This window comes from Belonocnema kinseyi, chromosome 6 (genome assembly GCF_010883055.1).
Source record: "Belonocnema kinseyi isolate 2016_QV_RU_SX_M_011 chromosome 6, B_treatae_v1, whole genome shotgun sequence".
NCBI classification, from domain to species: domain Eukaryota; kingdom Metazoa; phylum Arthropoda; class Insecta; order Hymenoptera; family Cynipidae; genus Belonocnema; species Belonocnema kinseyi.
This window is the reverse complement of record NC_046662.1, coordinates 86,419,850-86,426,861: the sequence shown is the minus strand read 5'-3', so window position 1 is coordinate 86,426,861 and position 7,012 is coordinate 86,419,850.

Here is a 7,012-nt window from a genome sequence, read left to right as displayed (position 1 = left end):
ATGAGGGTTGGGTTTTCCTGTGATTCTACTCGTTAACCAATCGTTTTGGAAGTGGATACGAGTGAATGGACCAGTTAGTCGAAGTGTAACGATGCATCCAGGTCGAAAGATTGCTTTGAGAAGAGTAGATGGGATGATTCGAGGTCGAAGGGTGCGAGGTATGGCGAAATGTCACGATAGAGCACCCTTGAGGGCTGTAGTAAGGTACACATGACTTTTGCTTCCAAGAACACTCAGAAAAGACTATTTCCTCTCCAAAATATTGCAAGTTATATCTTTTCTTGCGCGGTTAAAAAGAATGATCAGTTTCTAGTTTTCTTAGATAAAATTTGTATTCAATATTCTGAATATAAAAATAGTATGTATTATTTTGAAGGAAACAATGTTTTGCTTTCAACGACCAGCATGATAGACGTCATCTGGTAGATAATATTTTCTGTCCTTATTACTTCTGACATCCACTTTCCCAGATAAAATCATTTCTTTCTAAATCTTCTTTTGAGATCTTAAAAGATTTTTATCTTTTGCGTCTTTTTATAGTTCTGGTCAACAATCAAATTGAAGTTTCGTTGTATACTAGCATATTTAAATTGACTTGCCATGAAAAATCTGTAGACTTTTTTCAGCTTGACATTTTTGGCCGGATTCTCGGAATTGAAACAATGTTTTGCCTTTATTATGATAACCATCATCAGATAAATAATATTTTCTATCACTTTTACCGTTAAGGTCCGCTTTGTGATGAACCATCTCTCATTTTTAAATCTACCCTGACACCCTTAACCATCTTTATCTTTTGGATTACTGCGTTCAATTATAATTAATAATAAAACTAGAATTTGATTGTTGATCACTGGTCAGCATTGTCAAACTAACTTATAATCAAAAATCTGTTGATTGTTTTCAGCTTAACATAGTTGACCAGATTATTGGAAATGGAGAGCGAAGAGCAGAGCATGGTAGCTATACTGAGGACTTAAACGGATTAGCGGGGCTATCTGGTAATACCCGCAGACAGGTGCCTGGAGTTCTGAACTCGTGATGTGTCCAATCGCGTGCTGCTCGACCATGTAGGTTTCTATGCATTCTCATCGCTTTGTATAAGTTTTGTCGATGTAAACGCTGCGTGTACACGACAGTTTGCGAAACACACGGGGGACCAATGCCAAACGTGGCCAAACCACGCACGGAAAATACGAAGAAGCTCCAGTGGAGAGAGGAATGAAGATGGAAAGATTTAGAGAATAGAAAGAGAGAGAAGGAGATGAAATGAGGGAGAGAAGATAGATAGGAAGAGGGAGGAGGGGGTGCGGGTAGTTTCCTACGTCGTCGACAGGACGTGTATCCGCTGGATTGCGGCCTCGTTCGAGAATTCTCCCGGGAGGACGCCATCTTGTTCCTCCACCTCTAGCTTCTATACTACGTAATGCTCTCGCCATCAGAACAGCCACCCGATGTCCTGCCAACCCTCTTTGCATAAACTTATGAGAACCGACTCGTGACGTCAGATGGTAAATCGTTGCTTACGTGAAATTCTAAAGGAAGAGTTATGTAACAATATATCGACTCACTCATGACGAAGCTCTAAGGGAAATCTGAAAAAATTGGTACCACTCTTTAAAACTTGGTTTATATGAAAAATGGGATATAACACATTTTAGTATTCTGCCATGTCAGGAAATCCACAGTAAAAATAAATACTTAAAGTTATATTCGACTTAATTTCAGATTTGACTTGAATTATGGAAGTACCTGAATTTAAGTGTGCAAACTATCTTGAATAAAGCACTAGCTTATCTTAAATACGAAATAAGCATTTTTCTACTGGAATAAAGTAAAGTATCCTCCGAAATTTCAATATTCAGTTCTCAAAGTAAGTTAAGAGCAAACTGAAACAACCTGTAAGACTCTCGTCACCTAAAATAAAGGCATATACCTTGCCTGAATTTCAGGTTCATAATACCTTGCATGACGTTAAAGAACGCTTGCGCTACTATACAGCTCGTGGCCATTTATTTATAGTCGCATCCTACTCCAATACCCCGTGTCGCGTTGGTCAGTGTCGGCTATGATACTATGTTTCAGTAATTCGTGGACTTGTCGTTCCACGGATTTAAAAAAGTGCTACAGCAAAATCAGTTCCAGTTGTCAGCTAATATTTGGATTATTATAAACCCATCAAAAGAATTAAATTATTACAAAACTTTTTGCCTTTTCAATACAATACGGAACGCAATTATCTGAAGATGTTGGACCGCACCTGCCCCCAATATACCATTTTTACCATTTATCTGTATTTTCTTACAAATTTGAACCCAACTTGTATATTTTCTAAAACGAATAACTATTATATAAGAACAGCTGAGGAGTGTCGGCAAGGCGTGTGAAATTCCTGGTTTTTAGTTAGAATATTGCCCTTAATTTCAGTTAGGATAATATATCAACTTAAGTTTACACTAGCTTTCAGTATACATATATTCTTAATTGAAGAGCGAGCAGGCCTGAATTTCAGGTCATGCCTCCCTGAATTTCAAATAGTCCCGACCTGAATTTCAGGAATCTAATTCCCTTAATTTAATGAACAGATGTAATTCTTAATTTATTTCAGATTGCCTATGCTTCTTTTTGTGACAATTTAAAATAAGCCGAATTTTCGACATAAATTAAGTAGTTTTTTTCTGTGTCCTATTTACAATTTGGATGCGCGATCTAACGCAAAACTTAGTGAATACAATAATACGTCTAACAGCGGACCTCATTTGTAATAACATTTATCAAATAGAGAAGGTCAGCAAGGAGGCAAGTAGAAAGTGACCATCTCGACTAATCATTAATTCACAGGAACGCAGATCCTACGATATAAAAATAATTTGGTTTATGGAAACAGACGCGTCCCCATTCCCTGTAGGGTATCATCCATGGACACGTAGGTCCTTGCGATGCTGTGGAATAAATCATGAGCCAGTTTCCGAAAGTGGTAAGCATCACAGTTACGAATTCTTATTACAAATGATGTTATTTTTTATCCACAAGATATGTATAAGCTCATTTTTCCTTCGTACATCCCCATTCAATGGTATGACCTGTCTTCCCTTCTCTTACCTTTTGGTCAATCTAATAAGTATTTCTGAATTCTCGAGCGAAAACTTACTGCCTTCTAATAAATTATTTTCTTGGATTATTATTAGGATAGATTGTTTTACGATTTCGTACATAACGAAAATTAATGACGTTGAGAGAGCAACCTGTTGTCCACTATTTTTGAAAAGGCGAGTTGACTGAGTGCTTTAATAAACGATACATCTGTATAACTTGCAGGGGAGAACATTCGCTTGAAAAAATTTGCACCCTCGATTAGGGGACGCGCCTTCTCCTTTCACCAACGTAACAAGGCCGACGCCATTATCATTATAATCGAGTTCACCGATGCGCTGATCAGCCGTATTGTCATACCAAATGCTAAACCGTAACCACAAGGAAGAGTACCATAGATAGAGATTGCACCATGCTGTGTGCATACGGCCATTTTCGCAAAAACCATCTCAAGTTTCACGGACAGGTGCATTTTTTTACCAATATTTACCTAGAACTCAATAAACACTCTTATATTTTACTATCCGTGCAGAAATTACCAACTTTCTTCCTTTTTTCAGACTTGGGCCAGGCGTGCCCCTAGCCTGGGTCTTGCTTGAACTTCGCAATGGCCTAAAATTGATGACAGATGGCGTAGAGTTATTCTCTTTGTTTACTTACCATTGTTCAATCTCCAGTCTAAAACTTTACAAAGAGGCAAACTTTGTAAAAATTAAAATTCTTCAAGTCCCTTGAAAGGAAATTTGAATGATAATTTGAGCCAAACTTAATTTATAAATGTTGTGCAAGTAAGTGATTGACATTAGTAGTGAACGTGGTGATTGGTGATGGTCGATGACGAAAATATAATTCATCATTAAAATTAAATTTATAAAAAGGCCTAAAATAAAAAGCATTCTAAGAGTCTGGAGGTATCGAGCAATTGGTAATATCCCATATTTACTCTTTGAAAAAGTAAGTCGAAATACAGTGAAACTCTTCTATAGCACCGGCGTTGGGGCAGTCGATGGGCGGGGACAAACCTTTTAGCGGCTGCTCCGCTGTTGTTTTTTCACGCATGAGTGCTCGACTGAGTGTTTATCGCAGACCCCGCGCAGCTCCTTTTACGCCCACCTGTACCGCAGTGTCAATTCTCGCAAGGGTTAAAGAAAGGAGGGCTATTGAAGGGTCTCACTGTACTTATATTAATTATAAATAATATTTTGACATTAAGATTTCGCGTGATTTTTAACCTTGAAACTGAGAAAACTTTTTTAACCAATTTTAAAGTGTAAATATGTTGTTAATTTATGTAATGATGTTTAAAACTTTAAACTACAATATTATTTTCATTATTTAATATAGATAAGGATGATGCAGAATCAGAACGCGGCGAGATAATCAATAAAATTCCACAATTTGGAAGTTCGGATCAGACCATTGGAGACATTTTTAAAAATCTAAATCTGTTTACTAAAAAAATTACCTTACGTACCTATTAAGCGAAAAATTAGCGGTGTCGGAAAAAAATGTTCTTACCTACACTGGAATTGTTTTCACAAATTTCAAAGACTGGAACGCAGGTAGAAAGTTCAGGACACGCAAATTTATTGAGTGACATACTTTTTGTTTTTTAAATATTGAATTAATATTTACGCTTCTTCTTTCCAAACCACTGTAAATATAAAACACTGTGTGTTTGAAAAACTAATATATAAGTTAATTCATTTTCCAACTTTGAATTTGAATAAAAAATGTTTCCACTTAAATTTCGCCTTTAATTGAGAAAATAAAAAATGGCTAGGAATCGATAATAAACTAGGGACAAGCGTGGGCCAAGCTGATCGATCGAGTCTGGCAATATAACCGCGTCCTGTCCACATTTATTGTTTCATTCGAGTTTGGGTCATGCCAGATCATCAGGCCAGGGCCTAATTTTGCCAAGCTTGGGCCCTGTTTGCTACATGACAACATTTCTGCACGGGTATAGATTTAGGTCTACGGGTGATTCTCCTCATCTAGGACACTTTTGATGTAAGAATATTTTTCCCAACTAATTTTTCCGATTCAAATTTTGTAACTCAAGTTAGATTTAGTAGAAAAAAACTTTCGAAAAAGTATTCACACTACAATATAAAAGAAAAAGGCATACGAAAATGATCTAACACAAATAAAAAACACTCTGTTTTTAAAATTAACAAAAAAAATTAATTGACATTAACTGACTACGAGTATTGGAAAATACATTTTTTATATTTTGTTTTAAAATTGAAATTTGACTAAAAAAATTATAAAAATAATTCATAAACAAAATTTGGAAATTATAACGACTTGGCGGGATTGAATGTATATCTCTGCTCTATAATTTATTTTAAGGTTCTTATCTTTTTTAAAGCGTTCTTGATCATTTCTCTTATCCACGATGAACTCTGTAATTCAAACTGCGTTAAAAATGTTTGCAATTTTAATATATTTTTATTATAAATTTGTATATTAAATTTAAAACCTCAGTATATGAATTCGCCATTAAGAGACTATGTATATTACATTTTATATACCACATATTCATCATTTATTAGAAATGACAGATATTTGCGCTTTATACAAATTAAAAACATTTTTGGCAGTAATTTTCAATTATAAATAATAAAATATAACATTTTTTCTAAATAAACATCAATTTTACTAGTTTTTAAGTGAACATTTCAAATCAGAAAATAATTAAGAAACCTAACCCCGATGCATCTGTGCTCACGTTAAAATTCTAGCATTCACAGCGAATTTGAGAAAAAAATCCACCCGTACGTAGCACTTTAATTATAACTAAGTATTTAGTCGACCTTTTTAAGGTTATTACGTTAATCTTCAATATTATACAATATTTGAAGGCATCAAAGAACTTTGTCCTTTCACGCACTTTGTTTTACTAACTTCAATATACGTGTATATTAATTTTACAACATGATGGTATATTGAAATCAATGTACGGTATGTGTAAATGACTTTACTCACATGTATATTCAATTTTCGTCAGTTTTTTGCAACAGTGCACTTAAACGCGCCAAATTGTAGACATTTAAAAACTTTGTTTATAAATTATTTTTCTGAATTTTCTTTTCAAATCTAAATTCTAAATCAATATTAAAAGATTTTTTTTTAAATATTCGTAATAAATTAACGTTAATCAATAGATTTTAATTTCACTTGTTCGACTTTGATCTCAAAACTTCATTTAAATGTACTTGGTCAAGTTTGTGCACCGCAGGTGTTTTTGGTAAGGATTCCCTACTTTTTAGAAAAAATATATACAAAAATATTATGAGTTAAATATTTATCAAAATAATTAAACAAAATTGAATGACGATAGAGATATACATATAACGAATGAACTTGAATGCATTTAAACCATCTTTTTTCTTAATAATTTTTTTCCTCATTTATAAATTGTAGATACCCACGTTTTTCAACAATTACCGGAACAAAAATGCTTCGACTTGAGTTCGACTTGGTTATGTCTCGAGTTCGTCTCCAAGACACCTATGTCTGGAGGCGCTTCAAAACTAAGCCGAGACATAATCCTTCGTCTTACTTTCATGACTACGGCATGTAAAACGGCGTTTACTTGTCTCAAGTCAAGCCTTGTCTTGGCTAAGACGACGGTTACTTATCTCAAGTAAATCTGTCTTAACACAAACTTTATTCGGCTCACAAATGAGATTAAAATTGATGAATGAAAAATTTGTAAATATTAAATTAGTTATTTTTAATTTATACATTCAGAATTTGTGGGTCTGAACGAGTATAACCCTTGAAGATTTTCTTCAAACAAATAAAAAATGTAACTTTCTAGAAGGATCTCCTAAAATGTTAGAAATACGTAAAAACAAACAACATTTTCGGTTTCATCATCAAACAAGTATAATAAAAATGAAAATCCGTG